The sequence below is a fragment of the Symphalangus syndactylus genome, chromosome 18 (assembly GCF_028878055.3).
Source record: "Symphalangus syndactylus isolate Jambi chromosome 18, NHGRI_mSymSyn1-v2.1_pri, whole genome shotgun sequence".
NCBI classification, from domain to species: Eukaryota; Metazoa; Chordata; class Mammalia; order Primates; family Hylobatidae; genus Symphalangus; species Symphalangus syndactylus.
In genome coordinates, this window is record NC_072440.2 from 87,602,210 (window position 1) to 87,621,225 (window position 19,016).

The window sequence follows — 19,016 nt, forward strand, 5'->3', positions numbered from 1 at the left end:
TGTGAATAGTGCTGCAATGAATATGGGAGTGCAGACAGCTTTATGAGCTGATTTCATCTCTTTTGGGTATATATCCAGAAAAGGTATTGCTGGGTCATATGTTAGTTCTGGGTCATATGTTACTTTCCTTAGGAGTATCTATACTGTTTTTCATAATGGCTGCTTCATTCTAAGTTCCCACCAAAAGTGTACATGGGTTCCCTTTTCTCAACACCTTTGCCAACACTTGTTATCTTTTGTCTTTTTGATACAGGTTGAGCATCCCAAATCTAAAAATCCCAAACCTAAAATGCTTCAAAATCCAAAAATTTTTGAATGCCAATATAACACTCAAAGGAAATGCTCATTGGAGCATTCTGCATTTCAGATTTTTGGTGCTCAACTGGTAAGTATAATGCAAATATTCTAAAATCCATAAAAATCCAAAATATCAAACAATCCTGGTCCCCCAAACATTTTTGATAAGGGATACTCAACTTGTAACAGCTATGCTAATAGCTGATAGATGTTAGGTGATAAATTGGCTTTTACTTACATTTCCTTGATCATTTTACGATGTTGAGCACCTTTCATATACCTGTTGGCCATTTTTATGTCGTCCTTGAAGAAATATCTTTTCAGGTCCTTTGCCTGATCTTTATCTGGGTTATATGTTTTCTTGCTATTGAGTTGTAGGATTTTGGGTTGGGTTTAACTTGTCTTTTTATTGAGTCATAAGAGTGCTTTATATTCGGGGTATTAGACCTCTATCAGATATATGACTTACAGATTATTTTCTCCAATTCTGTGGTTTCTCTTTTCATTTTCTTTATAGTATTCTTTAATGAACAAAAGTTTTTAATTTTAATGAAGTCCAACTTATCTACTTTTTCTTCTTTAATAGGTCCAATGTCTGGCCCCCTTAGGGACAGATACTACTGATTGTTATTTTTCCTGTATATGGGCCAAATATTTTTGTTTCTTTGCATGCCTCCTAATTTTTGTTGAATACTAGATATTTTGAAGCTAATGAATGGGTAGGGATTTCCTGAAATCCCTGGAAACAAAAATTCTCTCAAAATCCACAATGCCAGGGGCCCAAATTGAGATGGTAGTTATCCTTGGCCCAGAGAAGAGACCCTGCTCCCCTAAGCTTCTACCATAAATCACCTACCAATGTCTTAACCATTATGGCCAAGAATAAAAAGCAAAATCAAATAAATGGATTCAAAACAATCAATGAATTCTTAAAAATCAAAACACCATTTAATCTTATTTCATTGATTCTATAAAATACTAGATTTTTCTTAAAGTGCTTTTTGTAAAAGAGAATCCTGTGCAGTCTCTTAAATTTATTATGCTAATAATAAAGACATTATCAAGGATTTGGTAACTTGCCCTCTAAATGTATCTTAATATTTGAAACAATATATTTAATACGTCTGTGTTTACCACTAAAAGCTTATTCCACCGACTAAGCGACAATGCTTTTTTTTCTTTGCATTAATTTTTTCTAAATACAAATAATAAGTTTGAAAAAAGAAAAGTTTATTTTGTTTTCTATTAACAAATACATAGAAAAAGGAAAACCAAATTAGTTTTAAAACCTAATATTTTCCTCATATTGGCTTCATTTAAAATGTAATTTTAAGATGAAGAATAAACATTTACCTTATTAAAATATTCCTAGTATATTCATGACTGAGGAAAAACAGCATTGTAACACATATTTGTGGCAACTATCTTATTAGAACAAATTAGCAAAATAACTCAACATTTCCTTATGAAACTATGAATCCAGTTATCTTAGAGTGACATAGAGTTACGCAGGTATGCACATGTCTTCCAAAATCCACTTTAATTTGTGTTGGTATTTCTTGAGGAAAAATCAGTCTTCCTAACTATAGCTATATTCAGCTGATATAAACAAGAATATAAGTATTTAATATTTACTTGCAGGTGTACAAGATTTTATAAGAGTTTAGCAGAAGCAGCCTTAAAAAAGAAAATGATGATCATTTTGCTTTGTCATTTGCACAGACAAAACTGAGTGACAAAAATTTCAGTGTTGCTGGGTGCAGTAACATGTGTCTATAATCCCAACTCCTCAGGAGGCTGAGGTGGGAGAATCATTTGAGCCCGGAATTCAAGTATGGTCTTGGCTACATAGACAGACTATGTCTCTTTTTAAAAAATAAATAAATAAATAAAAATTTAAAAAATTTTTAATATTTGTCTCTTTTTACCAACCTCTTTTAGAGATTCAGATAATAGTGGTCAGAAAAACAGCTAGAAGCCAGAACCAAAAGAGAATGAAGATATGCATTAGATACAGATAATCCACAAATGATTATCCAAAACCAAATAACCACATTTATACAAAAAATTACTCCAATATCTAAAATAAAGAATTCAGCCCCAGATCAGAAGCTATTCAATTTTGATCAACGATTTTAGAAATCCATTTCAGAATACAATATAGCTAAATATATATATCTACACCAATAAAAGAAAAATAAATACACTAAAATCTGTTCTTTAATGGTATATGGTAGAAGAAGTACCAAAGTCATAGAGCCAAATGGGTCAAAATAATTTACCTAAACAATGGAATTGTATTTTGAGGGTGTTATAAAATGATTAAGTCAGGCACACCTCTGGTTAACTTCAGGGTCACCCTCCCAGCCTGAAAGGGAAAGGGCACAGATAAAAACAAAATATGAGGGCCAGGTGCAGTTGCTCATGCCTGTAATCCCAGCGCTTCAGGAGGCTGAGGTGGGTGGATCATGAGGTCAGGAGTTTGAGATTAGCCTGGCCAACATGGTGAAACTCCATCTCTACTAAAAATACAAAATTAGCCAGGTGTGGTGGCGGATGCCTGTAATCCCAGCTACTTGGGAGGCTGAGGAAGAGAATTGCTTGAACCTGGGAAGCGGAGGATGCAGTGAGCTGAGATTGTGTCACTGCACTCCAGCCTGGGCGACAGAGTGAGACTCCGTCTCCAAAAAAAAAAAAAAAAAAATCACAATATGAGCCAATCTTCATTGACCACATTTATAGAAAAGATATGCATTTTGTAAAGTCCAGCTTAAAACCTAAGTCATCTTACTTGATTGATTTATATTTGGCAATATTTTATTGATATCCATTGAAAAATGAAAAAAAAAATCCCAAGCATTTCATGTAAATGGCTGGTTAAATAGCATCAATATCCTCTTAATGCTAACACTAAATGTGGCTAGCTATATTCCTTCTGCTGCAATGACCAGCTAACGACTAACTTGGAACAAGTGAAACTCAAATTCCATTTTCCAGGGTTCTCAATAGAATAATAATTATGATAACAAACAATAATAACAATAAAAAGAATGCTCACACATTTTAAACTGGAGATGCAGACTTTTAAATTTTTAGAATAAGGACCCCTGCAATTGTCACCCAGTAAAGTACTTCTCAAATATTTCGACTATAGGTCACTTCAGTGGTATAAGCATGCTTACCCTTCCAGTTGCCACTTTCACATTATAAAGTCAATAGTAACAAATAATTTGAGAGAAACAAAATGATAAAAAGTTTATGTTAAAATGTAAGTCCATTAATATGCATCTAAAGGATGTGACAATATTATATATATATATTGAGCATGTACTATATGTTTTATATGCATTAATTCACTTATTCCTCACAACTGCCCTATGAAATATACATTATTATTTCCATTTTGACAGTTTTATCATACTAATAAACTATGCTCTGATGATGATGATAATGAATACTAACACTTATATAAGATTTACCATGTACCAATCACTGTTCTAAGCACCTAACCTGTGTTAATTAATTCCCTCATAAACCTTACTAACTCATTCACTCATAAGACATCAGGTAGGTAATATTATAATCCATGTTAGTGACGAGAAAACTGAGGCATGGACAAGTTACTTAATCTGCCCAACAACTTAAGTGGCAGAGGAAGAAATTGGTCTTAGGTAATCTGGTTCCAGAATTTGCATATGCTTTAAGTTATATCACTGACCTACAGTCACATAACTAATAAATAGAAAAGCCATCAATATAGCCCCAATCTTTTGCTTTGGCCTCCACATCAAAACATTTCCCTAATATATCCAGTAAGAGGCTTACAGAAAAGGTGGCATTAAAATATACCACATCTAAAAACTAGGTAGTATACAAGGTACTCAAACATATAAACAAAGAATCTTTTCTATCCTTAGTCCAAACATCACATGAAAATAAAGTTATTCATATAGCTAATCGTGACTTACCTTCTATGGTATGTTATAATATAAAACCAATTATTTATTGTAAGATGTCAAGAACTTTAAAATAAAATGCACTGTTCCATCAAAATCAAAAGTTCTGCTTTTGCAAACCCTAATTTTTGTTCCAAAGTTAATAAATCTTGGATCCTAAAATTATATCTATATATATTTATGTGTGTGTATGTGTATAATTCCTTTCAATAACACCTAAATTATCTTAGTGATTCTAGTTTCTAGATTTCCTTTGTTCCAACAGACTTTATCCTGAAAACTCTTTGTAGGCTTTGTTATTTAAGATAACCTTCTCAGTAAAAAAAGAAAAAGAAAAATCCATGAATCTCCATCCCATATCACAGTCTTTTTAGGAAGGAAATAGGGGGAAACAGACAATCCTGAAATGAGGACCACTGTACAAAATAGCTGACCTGTACTCTTCTCCAATGTCATTATCATGGAAGGCCCTATTATGAAAAACAAAGAAAAGCTAATAAACTATTCTAGGTTAAAGGAAACCAAACAAATGTGACAACTATGCAGTCTATGATTGTGAATCAGACAAATGGTAAAATTTTAATGTGAACTATATATTAGATAACAGCAATAAAAAATGTTGTTTCCTGAATTGATTATTATATTGTGGTTAAGTAGGAAATATTTTAGAGTGAAGGATCATGATTGTCTACCACTTTTTCTCAAACGGTTCATCATTATCATCGTAATGGTAGAGGGGGAAGGGGAAAAGGAAAAGTAAATACAGAGAGAGATAAAGCAAATTCCATAAAATGTTTATAATTGGTGAAACTGGACAATGGGCATGCAGGTGTTCAGTCTAGCAATTTTGTAACTATTTGGTACATTTGAAATCGTTTTTAATGTTAAGAAGAAATAGAAAAGATGAAAAATGTCATTATAATGAGGAAAATGACTTTCTTAGAGTCACTCATTGAACAATGAGGAGAGACAGACGCCAAGCTAATGTTCAGTCACTGCATTATTCTATCAATTTTCTCCCCCTTTCTCTTTCATAAAGTCGAGGTACTAACATTACTTTCCTGAAAACTCTTAAAGAGATGGCTCTCCTACTTAATTAAAATTTCTCTTTATTATAATACATCCTACTCAGCAAAACTTTCTTTTTTAATCAGAATACTTAATTCATTTATTGCTCCTTAGGGAGAACCAACAGTCCTGATTGGAAACAATATAAAACATAAATTAATACAGGTTGAGCATCCCAAGCCCAAAATCCGATATGCTCCACAATCTGATGATACTCAAAGGAAATGCTCACAGGAACACGTAGGATTTCAGATTTTGGATGCTCAGCTGGTAAGTATACTGCAAATATTTTAAAATCCAAAATATGGAACACTTCTATCCCAAGCATTTCAGATATAGGGCACTCAGTGTGTAAATACAGATGTATCATCAGTTAATAAAAGCCAGAAACCAAGAGTTGTGTTTGCTCTAGAAACTGGTGAAATTTTTTTTTTTTTTTTTGAGAGGAGTCTTGCTCTGTCACCCAGGCTGGAGTGCAGTGGCTCGATCTCTGCTCACTGCAAGCTCCGCCTCCCAGGTTCACGCCATTCTCCTGCCTCAGCCTCCCAAGTAGCTAGGACTGCAGGCACCCACCACCACGTCTGGCTTTTTTTTTTTTTTTTTTTTTTTGTATTTTTAGTAGAAACGGGGTTTCACCATGTTAGCCAGGATGGTCTCAATCTCCTGACCTTGTAATCCGCCCGTCTCAGCATCCCAAAGTGCTGGGATTACAGGCGTGAGCCACAGCACCTGGCCAAAACTGACGAAATTTTAAAGAGGCAGAGATCGTAAGATTAGATGAATATCTTCTTAAATAATTTTGTACCTCCAGTCCTTGCATTAAAGCTCTCTGCCAACTGACAGTTTTGCCTCCAACTTCCAAACTCATTGTTAATTCCAAACACAGGCATTGTTGGCCAGCTAAATTTTACTGCCTTTAACATCAATGATCTATAAAACTCCACACTCTAGGTTGACAGGTATCACTCTCCATGGTGACAACTGTCTCCTCCTTTAAAAGTGAACGGGCGTGCAGCTGGGACACATGGATGAAGAGGATTTCTGGGGTGGTGGTATTGTTCTACTTCTTAACCCAGGTAATGTTTACACAAATATGTTCAGTACATAATAAATAAAAAAAGTTGTATGATTATAATTTTTTATTTTTATCTATGTATAATTCAATTAAAAGTCTATTAATTAACAAATTTTCTCCTGCAAGTTTTCCCTTACTGATTTATCAGTTTCTGATCACTCTTCAACTCTTTTATCTACTGTCTTGGCTTGGTACATGTTTATTTTTCTACTGCTCCCATTAGTATGTTCATGGATATACTGGTTCTATTCAGCTAGCTCACAAACTCTAAAATAGCAACAATGTAAAAATGCCCATATGGACACTATATACACATAAATTACATAGGTATATATTATATGGGTATACCTATAATTACCTATAATACAGGTATACCTATAATTATATAGGTATATATTATGTAATTTTATGCATATATGTATAAAATTAACTGGATACATGTTAGAAATATATGAAGCAAATCTGGAGATGGTTTACTACAGTTTTTCTGCTGCCATTTTCAATTCAGTAAGGACTTTGAGGGTCTCATCATAAGTGATTTCGACATACACTAAAATAGCTCATAAAGTGTATCCTAGGACTTTCCTATCATTTTCACTTAGGAATGTGAGCAACTGTTTTAAACTAACCTTGAAGCATCCCAGATCAAACACATATTTCCATAAAAGATAACAGTCAACAGGTAATCATGTTCCTTCCATACTTTTGCAGAGACAAAGCTCTTTAAAAATAGAACTACAATTCCTACCTGGGAGACTTCTTTGTTCATAGTGATCCTCAAAACAGATATGGTCAAATCTTGTGTTCCAGAGGGTAGCTTCCCGGGGAATGGGATAATGATGTTTTCCAGAGATGGCTCCAGTCTCTTCACTCTCACCTCATTTAAGGCCAGTTATATAAACAACTAGAATAAAAAGACAAAAATAAAAGCAGAAGGGATGTTAGATTGCCACTTTATTCTCCAATAAATAATAAAGGTCAGATATGCGAGAAAAGAAAAAAATGCAACTTTTAGAGTGAAATGGAAAAATATTTCCAAAAGACAATGAATAAAGATCTCATTTTACAGCTTAAGTCCTTTCTGGTGATTAAGTATATACTCCTATTTGAGAATGCTGCTTAGCTAATACATAATTGCATCTACCCGTAAACTTCTGAAGGACTCATTTATATGTCTTTTAAAAGTTGTTTCTGGCTGCATTTGTATATTTATCCTTCTTCCTACTTATAAATTCTAATTTTTTCATATTTTCAGTTATCATATAATTCTTTACTTATGTAATACTCCTATAATATTTTATCTTCAAATTTCTAATTGAAAAAGTTTATAAACATTTTATATTTGTAATACTTCAAAAAGATGTTAGTTGAGCTCTGGTTCTAGCAATGAAGAACTACCTTATCATCGAACTAATTTGCCCACAGATAACAGTTATAAACTCTGGACAAAATATAAAAAACAACTGTTTGAAGAAATTGGAAAGTGACCAAAGCAGATAGAAATTGTAGGGGTTCTGATCATTGAAAGAAAGGAATTATATTGGGTGAGATACACACTTATGAGACTCCCCTGGAAGGGAACTCTTCCCAGTACTCCCACTTAAGTGCAGAGAGGCTAGGTTTAAAGGAGAAAACCACAGTCTTATTGGCTTGAGGCATTAAAGAACGAAGATCAGAGCTAAAAGAAAGCTGGAAATTGAGTAGACGAGATTACAGACCTTACTTGAATTTTGCCAGTTTTTGCATGCACTCATTTTCTCTATGTCTTTTTTACAATTCTGTGACATTTTAGCACATGTACAGATACATATAACTACACCACAATTGAGATTCACTGCTCCATCACCACAGCTGAATTGTTTCATGCTGTTTATAATCACATCCACCTTCCCCTTTCCTTAACTCTTGACAACTGCAATCTGTTCCCTATTTCTATAATTTTTGTCACTTTGAGAACACTACATAAATTGAATCATATAACATGGAATCTTTTCAAGTTGGCTTTTTTCACTCAGCATAATGCCCTTGAGATCCATCCAGTTTGGTGCATGTATCAATAGTTCATTCCTTTTTATTGCTCCATGGTACAGTGGTGCCACAGTGTTTTTCACCATTTGTCCTTTAAAGTGCATTTGGGTTGTGTTTAGTTTTTGGCTATTACAAATAAAAGCTGCTATGAATATTTTGTGTACAGGCTTTTGTAAAAACATTCGTTTTCATTTTAATGCCCAGGACTGTAATTGCTGAGTTGTATAGTTAAGTGTATGTTTACCAGCCAGTAATTTAGCTGTCTACTAGAAGATAAATCAATACTCTTCAAAAAGAGATAACAATCCACAATGTCATCCACAACATCCAGTACACAATAAAAAATTATTAAACATGCAAAGAAGGTAGAAAATGTAACTCCAGATCAGGAGAAAAGGTGGTCAACAGTAACACACCACAAGATGATTTAGGTGTTGGAAATACCTAACAAAGATGTGAAAGTAGCTATTATAAATATGTTTAAAGATTTTAATATATATATATATATATATATATATATATAATGGGTAAACACATGAGAAATACTGGCAGCAAATGGAAACTGAGAAAGAAATAAATGGAAATTCAAGAGCTAGATCGTTCAATAGCAAATTTTAAGATTCACCGGCCAGACTTAACAACAGATTTGTGACAGCAGAAAAACAAGTCAGTGAACTTGAAATGAAAATAATACCCAGTCTGAAGAAGAAAGAGAAAAGAAACCACACAACCACACACACAACCACACACACCCCTTCTATAATCTGGGGAAAACACACACACACACACACACACACACGCCTTCTGTAATCTGTTGGCAATACCAAGCATGTAATTGATGAGAGGCGAAAGACACTGGGGCAGAAATAGTATTATGGGAAAATAATGATAGAAAATTTCCAATATTTGGTGAAAAATAAACAGTGAGATCCAGAGTCTCAATAAATCCCACTCAGAATAAATATAGAGAAATTCTGGCAAAGTCCAGTCAAACCGCTAAAAAAAAATTAAGACAAAATTTTGAAACTAGCTTGGGCAAGGTAGCACATCACATACAAGAAAACAAACATACAAATGGTAACTGGTTTCTCATTGGTAACAACAAAGGCAAGAAGATAACGGAATTTCTTCCATTAAAATGCTGAAGGGGGGTGGGGAGCCCTATCAACCCACAATTCTATATCCAGCAAAAATATCCCTTCAAAAAACTGAAGGCAAAATTAAAAAACACTTTCACATAACCAAACATAATCTGTTATAAGATTAATATATAAGAAATACTAAAGGAACTTTTTCAGGCTAAAGGGAGATGATGCTAGATAAAGTCAGATCTACAAAACAGAAGCAAAAGCATCAGAAATCATAAATATGAGGGCAAATAAAAAGGACTATGTATTTTTTATTCTTTAAAAGATGTATTTATTCTTTTTATTCTTTAAAAGATGTATGCATTCTTTCTTTAAAAGTGATTATATAAAAATATATTAAAATATATAAAATATTGTGGAGTTTGTAATATATTAAATGTTAATTATATTACAATAATAGCACAAAGGATGGGAAGGTATAAATGCAATTATACTGTTGCAAGGCTCTTAAATTTTACATAAAGTATTACAATGTTAGCTATAAATAAATTTATAAATTAAGGATATATATTTTAATTCCTAGAGCAGCCACTTAAAAATTATAAAAGAGTAGTGTTCAAAAGGTTATAAAGGAATTTGAAAATATAAGAAAGTATAGCTAAAAAGTTAACAGGAATTGTCAGCACTCTACTAAAAAATATTTGGTTAACCCAAAAGAAGGCAAGAAAGTAGGAAAAGAAGAACAAGGAACAAATGGTATCTTAAACCCAACCATATTAATTAAATACAAAATAACTAAACATTACAATTAAAAGAAGGAAACTAGAGAAAAAGCAAACCCACACTATATGCTGTCAATAAGAGATATAGTTTAAATATAAAGATACAAATAGGTTGAAAGTTTAAAAAATGGAAAGAATATATTACACAAACAGCAAACATAAGAAAGCAATATAAATATCAGCAAAAGTAGACTTCAGGACTAGGAATGTAACTAAACATAAAAAGGGAAGTTTCCTAAAAGAGCCAATGCATCAGGAAGACAGAATCATAATTTTAAAGAAATTTTAATTGTTTTAGAGATGGGGTCTTGCCCAGTCTGGTCTTGAGCTCCCAGGCTTAAGTGATCCTCCTACTGTGGCCTCCCAAAGTGCTAGGATTATAGATGTGAGCCACCATGCCCGGCCAGAATCATAAGTTATGCAAATAATAACAAAGCTTCAAAATAAATGAAGCATAAACAGAACTTAAAAGAGAAATAGAAAAATCTGTATGTATCATTGAAGATTTTAACATTCCTCTCTCAATAACAGATGAAACAACTAGATTTTTAAAAACCAGTAAGGAAATAGAAGATTTGAAGAACAGTGATGACTAGCTTGTCCTAAATGAACATTCATAGAACAGTACATCCAACAACTGGCAAATGTACATTTATTTTCAAGTGCACATGAAAATACTACTCAACATGAAACAAATGGTGAGCCATTTTTTATATAACACATTTCTAAAGATTGAAATCTTAAAGGGTATGTTCTCTCACTACTATGGAATTAAATTAGAAACCATTAACATATCCAGAAAAGTCTTAAATAGGTAGAAATTTGACAACATACCTGTTAATGACCTACATTGAAAGAAGAAAATGCAATGGAAATCAGAAAATAAGTGAAACTGCAATAAAGTAAACATATGACATCAAAATCTGTTGAATGACTCTGAAGTTGCATTTACACTCTGCATATATATATATACACATATACTTTTTTTTTTTTTTTTTGAGACAGAGTCTCGCACTGTCACCTGGGCTGGAGTGCAACAGCACGATCTCCACTTACTGCAACCTCTGCCTCCAAAGTTCAAGAGATTCTCCTGCCTCAGCCTCCCAAGTAGCTGAGATTACAGATGCCCACCACCATGCCCGGCTAATTTTTTGTATTTTTAGTAGAGATGGGGTTTCATTATGTTGGTCAGGCTGGTCTCGAACTCCTGACCTCGTGATCCGCCTGCCTCGGCCTCCCAAAGTGCTGGGATTATAGACATGAGCCACCACGCTCGGCCTATATGCTGCTCATATTTTTAAAAAAGTTTAAAATCATTAGGTATAAACTAAAAATAATACATTTAATATTCTAATCAATGGAATAAATGTGGACAACTGAAAAAAACTAAAAGTTGTTTTTTTGAAAAGGTAAAAAATTGATAAAACTTTAGCAAGATTGATCAAGAAAAAGTTAAAAACACAAATTACTAATACTAGAAATATGAGGGATGTCACCACAGATCATACAAATATAGTGTTCTGAACATTATACAAATCAATTCAGTAACTGAGATAACATGAAAAATCTCAAAAAATTAATTTTTTTATTTATTAAAATAACCACAGAAAGAACAGACTGTATGTATTAAATAAATTTGTAATTAAAAACAAAACAAAACTCCAGGTCCAAATGGCATCACAGGTTAAGTTGTATCCAATATTTAAGGAAGTAATAATAGCAATCTTACACACTTTCAGGAAAATAGGAGAGGGATATTTCCCAATGTGTTTTATTAGGCAAGCAGAACCCTAATACTAAAACCTGGAAAGATATTAACAGAAAAGAAAATCAGCCTCATGAGTACAGATTTACAAAAAAAATCAAACTGAATCCAGACATATTTAAGAATAGACTATTATCAAGTGGTATATCCAAGGAATGTAAGGCTGATTTAAAATTCAGAAACCAATCTTCTGACAGTAGATTAATATCCAGAATATACAAGGAACTCAAACATCTCAACAGCAACAGCAACAACAATCTGATTTTAAAAATGAGCAAATAATCTGAACAGGCATTTCTCAAAAGACAAATGGCCAAAAGAAGTCATACAAATATATGGAAACATGCTCAACATCATTAATCATCAGGGAGATACAAATCAAAACCACAATGAGGTAATCATCTCACCCCAGTTAGGATGATAGCTATTATCAAAAAGACAAAAAATAACAAATGCTGATGAGGATGTGGAGAAAAGATAACTCTTAAACACTGTTGGTGGGAATGTAAACCAGTATAACCACTATGGAGAACAGTATGGAGGTTCCTCAAAAGAAAAGAAACTACAAATAGAACTACCATATAATCCAGCAATCCCACTACTTTTATTTGGCATTTAGCCAAATAAAAGGAAATCAGTATATTGAAGAGACGTCTGCACTACCATGTTGACTGCAACACTATTTACAATAGCTAAGATATGGAATCAACCTGGGTGTCCAACAACAGATGAATAGATAAAGAAAATGTGGCATAGATACACAACAGAGTACTATTCAGCCATAAAAAAGAATGAAATCCTGCTATTCATGGCAATGTGACTGGAACTGCAAGACATTAAGTGAAATAAGCCAGGAACAGAAAATTAAACATCACATGTTCTCACTCCTTTATGAAAGCTAAAAAAAAAAAAAAAAAAAAAAAAGGTTGATCTCATAGAAATAAAAGTAGAACATAAGATACTAGAGGCTGGGAAGGGTAGGGGGAAGAGGGATAGGGATAGAGAGAGATTTGTTGAAGGATACAAAATTATAGCTAGATAGGAGGAGTAAGTCCTAGTGTTCTATACCACTGTTGGATAACTACAGTAAACAATATATTGCATAGTTCGGCCGGGTGCAGTGGCTCACACCTGTAATCCCAGGACTTTGGGAGGCCGAGGCGGGCAGATCACTTAAGGTCAGGAGTTCGAGACCAGCCTGACCAACATGGAAAAACCCTGTCTTTACTAAAAAATACAAAATTAGCCAGACATGGTGGCACATGCCTTTAATTCCAGCTACTCGGGAGGCTGAGGCAGGAGAATGGCTTGAACCTAGAAGGCGGAGATTGCGGCGAGCTGAAATCACGCCATTGCACTCCAGCCTGGGCAACAAGAGCAAAACTCCAGCTCAAAAAACAAAACAAAACAAAACAAAACAAAACAACGCCAATATATTGTATAGTTTCAAACAGCTAGAAGGAAGGTAATGAATGCTTGCAACATAAAGAAATGATAAATGTGTGAGATGAGGGATATGCTATTAATAATTATCCTGAGCTGATCACCATACATTATATGTATCAGACATCACTATGTATCCCGTAAGTATGTACAATTATTATTCGTCAATTTAAAAATTAACATAAAAAATTTAAATCCATATAATTTACCATATTAACAGAATCTTAAAAAAAACTCAATGGATGCAGAAAAAGCATCTGAGAAAAATCAGCACCCATTCATGATAAAACTCTCAGCTAAAAATTAAAAGTTATTCCATCAATCTGATAAGGGGGATAAATGAAAAATCTACAGCTAATATTTTATATAATGATAAAATACTGCAAGTTCTCATAATACTGCATTCAAGTCAAGAATGTTCCCTCTCCCCACTTCTATTCATCATTGTATTGAATATAGTGGAGTTCCTACTTAGGGCAAAAAGGCCAGAAAAAGAAATAAAAGTTAGGGAAGAAATAACTAAAATTGTCTTTATTTACTTAAAAATGAATTTTTTGTCAATAATTTTAGGAATCTGAGAACCAATTATTAGAATTAAGTGAATTTGGCAAGGTGAATATACTATACAAAGGTGAATACAATAAGTGAATTTAGTAAGGTGAATTCACAAGGTGAATATACAAATATCAATTGTTTCTATACAAATGTAGCAAACAATTGGAAAATAACATTTAAAAACAATTTTATCTTTTATTTATAATAGCATCAAAAACAAAATACTTTGGAATTAATAAAACCTATGGCAAGACTTAAACCTTTGCTGAAAGACACAAAAAGAGATCTAAAAAACAGTGATTTAACATGTTCATGGGTTTAAAGACTGAATAGTGTGAAGATGTTAGTCTACTCCCAGATTAATTCACATATTCGAAAAGAAAATGAATGGTTTACTTTATGCATATCTGATGCATTTTACTATCAATAAATACAAACTGATTTTTAACAATACATTTGTAATGTTTTTTAATGTCTGTTTTGGGTTTTTGCTTTTTATATAAAAACTGTATTTTCTCTAAATCATGATGATTTCCCCAATGGTAAATTCCATATAAAGGTGGAATGTTTAATGTCAGCAAATTGAATTGTTCCTATCAACCGGATCCTGACCTCTTACTGCCCCTCCAAATTAAATGCTTTTTATATTTTCAATTTTTTTTCTTTCCTTGACTTAAACTCACACTTCAAAAACTCAAAGAAACTTAAACTTCCAGCTCTTCATATTGGCTTATAGTTAAACTATTAAAGAAAGGGATTTATAGTTAGATTAGCCCATTGTTCTCACTGTATATGTCTAGTTTACCTGCATTTGTAGTAAACTTAGTGCCCTAAAACGTTTTGTAGGGGATGAGATTCCTTTTGATTATTACTTTGTAATTGATAAGTAGTCATTATATATGGCAAACATAGTCATCTACAAACCTAGGTTCTTCTGTCTTATTATTTGACTTCCAAGAAAAGGCACTCCCGAAAATCATTTGTGTACTTTACTATGTTTGCCAAATAATGCCACCGTCTTTTATAAAACCTGAGAGTTTTCATGAGTACCTTTTTTTATTTTTTATTTTTTTTTTTATGAGAACTTTTTCAAAACCAAGCAGTAACTGAAGCCAGATGGATTCCTACTAACGATTCAGGATCCCCAGAACAGCTTGCTCATGCTGACGAACTCATGGCCAGTCAAGCAAGGGAACAGGGAAACCATGCTGATGGGAGGCTGAGCACACTTACTTAGGGACTGCACGAAGGCAGAAAAGTACATGATGAATCCATATTCAAAAAAGATATGCAGATGGTGAGAAGTGAAAAATATAAAAACCAAGAGATAGGTGACACACAGAGACCAAAAAAGACAGGAGAAATATGAAGGAATGGGGGGAAGAATGATGCAGATCATCTGATGTTTGTTATTATGGAATCAGTAAGCTTATTCTTCTAAATATTATTTAGTAATTATTACACGGTTACTACATGATCATCTGTGCAATCCAGAGTTCAATATTTTGAAAGTGTTTTCTAGGGCAGGTATAGGGTGCCTTACACCTGTAATCCCAACACTTTGGGAGGCCCAGGCAGGAAGATCACTTAAGGACAGGAGTTTGAGAACAGCCTGGGCAACAAAGTGAGGCCCGGTCTCTACAAAACAATTTAAAAATAAGCCGGGCAAGGTGGTGTGTGCCTGTAGTCCCAGCTACTCAGCTGCGGGGCTGAAATGGGAGGATCGCTTGGGCCCAGTAGTTGAAGGCTGCTGCGAGCTATAATTGTGCCACTGCACTCCAGCCTGGGTGAAAGAGCGTGGTCTTGTCTCCGGGGGGGTTCCTCCCCTAGGAATTCAGGGTAGGAGACCTGAGATGGATGAAGCAAACCCTTAATAAACCCCCACAGCTATTGGACATGCCTGAAGCTTCCAATTCCTAGTTTTAAGTTGTCTCTCATGGGTAAAGGCCCTTCTGTCTTCATTATCTGCTTCTGATGCTAGATTCTGGCATATGTACTGGTTAATGCAGTACCTCAATTTCCATTTAAGAATCAGATGAGAAAGCAAGGTGACAGAAGAGTACCTATAATGTACCTAACACATAGACGGAGTAAAAAGGAAATCTAGAAAACACTCTTGCTTTGTTATTTTGGAGTTAGGCAAAGGGCCAGAATTCAAAGATATAAAGAAAAACACAACAACTAAATACCTATGATCTATCACTCAGAATTAACAATAGTAAACATTGTGATATATTTATTTTATTTTTAAAGAAATGAAGCATCACTGATAAAGCTAAAGTCCCCATATTCACAGCCCACCCTGTTCCTTCCCCCTCCCGTTGACAGAGGTAACCATTATTATGAATTTGGTACATACCTTCTGGTGAATTTTTTTATCATTTTTAGACATACACATATCCATAAACAATATAATGTTTTATGTTTTGAAATATACATTTAAAATGTATATACACCATACATATTCTGCATTTTGCTGACTTCATACATTATCTTTTGACGTTCTATCCCTGTTGAAGTGTGCATGTGTTCTGTTCATATGTGTATGTGAATATACCACATCTTAGCCATTTTTGTATTTAGGTTGTCCATACATTCTCATTATTACAAATAATGGCTCAATGAATGTTCTTATACACAGCATCTTGTCCAGATCTTCATATGCACAAGTACAAGAATTTCTAATGGCAATTTCCAGAAGTAGAATTTCTAGATTGTAATATTTGCATACGTACAACTCCACTTGCCATCTGGCAAACTGTTTACCAAAATAATGGTTTCAGACTTCCCCCAGAGTGTGTAGTCTGAGACAGCCATTTTTCCCATATCCTTCCCAATGCTATTGATATAATTAATTTTTTACCCTATCAAATGGATGAAAAATAGTATCTCATTTCAATTTGTATTTCCCTGAATATTATGGGGCCTAGGCATCTAAGTTTGCTTTTTATATTTCCTTTTTTTTTTTTTTTTTTTTTGAGACGGAGTCTCACTCTGTCACCCAGGCTGGAGTGCCGTGGCGCAATCTCGGCTCACTGCAAGCTCTGCCTCCCGGGTTCACGCCATTCTCCTGCCTCAGCCTCTCCGAGTAGCTGGGACTACAGGTGCCCGCCACCACGTCCGGCTTATTTTTTGTGTTTTTAGTAGAGACGGGGTTTCACCGTGGTCTCGATCTCCTGACCTTGTGATCTGCCCACCTTGGCCTCCCAAAGTGCTGGGATTACAAGCGTGAGCCACCGCGCCCGGCCTATATTTCCTATTCTTTAAATGAATATTGGTCTCTTTTCATCCATTACGCTAGGCACTCAATAAGTACTTTGCCTTCAATTATGAGAAATTTTCTTGAATTATACTATTCATTTTTTCTTTCTTTTCATTTATTCTGTTTTCCCTTTTTTAGAATGTTTAATAATACAAAGCTGGCCCTCCTGGACTAGTACATGTATTTTATCTTCTGTTTATTATTTCTTTGCCCTTTTGCTCTACTTTCTAGAAAATTTTCCTCAACTTATTGCCCAATATTTCTTTGAGTTTTTCTTTTCTACTATATGTTCTTAATTGGTAAAAATTCTTTTTTGTTCTCTGAATGTTCTTTTAAAATATCCCATTCTTGCTTTATGGGTGCAGCATTCAGTCTTTCTGCATGCACATATCTGGGTATTTGTATATATATGTGTGTGTGTATGTATATTTATCTATGTATGGCTGTATGTGTACGTGTGTATATGTATATATGTATGTACATGCATACATATACATAAAGTTTTCTAGGCGGCATAGTCTATTTTCTCCAGTTTTTTTCTATTTGCTTATTTTGGTTTCTGTTATTCATATTAGAAGCTTTCCTCAGATGCCCAATGGTATTTAGTTGTTTGGGTACACAAAGTTGATTGAAAGCTCTAGTTATGTACATGGGACTTATCAATTATGACCTTCCCCACTACAAGGCAATCCGTCCAGGCTCTTCGTGAGGGCATAAATATTTATGTGAGAAACCTGGCTCCCCTTTTCTAATGCTTAGCTTATTTTTCAAACACCTGTATACAGGTAAAGTAGTTTTACATTGTTAACCTATACCCCTATAAGAAACAAACTAGAACTAGAAAAGCAAGAGCAAACACATTCAAAAGCTAGCAGAAGGCTAGAAATAACTAAAATCAGAGCAGAACTGAAGGAAATAGAGACACAAAAAACCCTTCAAAAAATTAATGAATCCAGGAGCTGGTTTTTTGAAAAGATCAACAAAATTGATAGACCGCTAGCAAGACTAATAAAGAAGAAAAGAGAGAAGAATCAAATAGATGCAATAAAAAATGAAAAAGGGGATATCACCACCGATCCCACAGAAATACAATCTACCATCAGAGAATACTACAAACACCTCTATGCAAATAAACTAGAAAATCTAGAAGAAATGGATAAATTCCTCGACAAATACACCCCCCCAAGACTAAACCAGGAAGAAGTTGAATCTCTGAATAGACCAATAACAGGTTCTGAAATTGTGGCAATAATCAATAGCTTACCAACCAAAAAAGAGTCCAGGACCTGATGGATTCACAGCTGAATTCTACCAGAGGTACAAGGAGGAACTGGTACCATTCCTTCTGAAACTATTCCAATTGATAGAAAAAGAGGGAATCCTCCCTAACACATTTTATGAAGCCAGCATTGTCCTGATACCAAAGCCTGGCAGAGACATAACCAAAAAAGAGAATTTCAGACCAATATCCTTGATGAACATTGATGCAAAAATCCTCAATAAAATACTGGCAAACCGAATCCAGCAGCACATCAAAGAACTTATCCACCATAATCAAGTGGGCTTCATCCCTGGGATGCAAGGCTGGTTCAACATACGCAAATCAATAAATGTAATCCAGCATATAAACAGAACCAAAGACAAAAACCACATGATTATCTCAATAGATGCAGAAAAGGCCTTTGACAAAATTCAAC

At 34.1% G+C, this 19,016-nt stretch overlaps 1 protein-coding gene across 11 annotated transcripts in view; it reads right to left on the bottom strand.

Annotated features, from left to right (window-relative positions):
• Window positions 1–19,016, bottom strand: part of NCOA1 (nuclear receptor coactivator 1) — a 285,404-nt gene that overhangs the window by 122,028 nt on the left and 144,360 nt on the right. For all 11 annotated transcript variants that reach the window (XM_063623906.1, XM_055253870.2, XM_055253874.2 and 8 more), the window contains one exon: window positions 7,145–7,300. The gene's annotated coding sequence lies outside the window, so the exon portion shown is untranslated. The remainder of the gene's footprint in view (window positions 1–7,144; window positions 7,301–19,016) is intronic.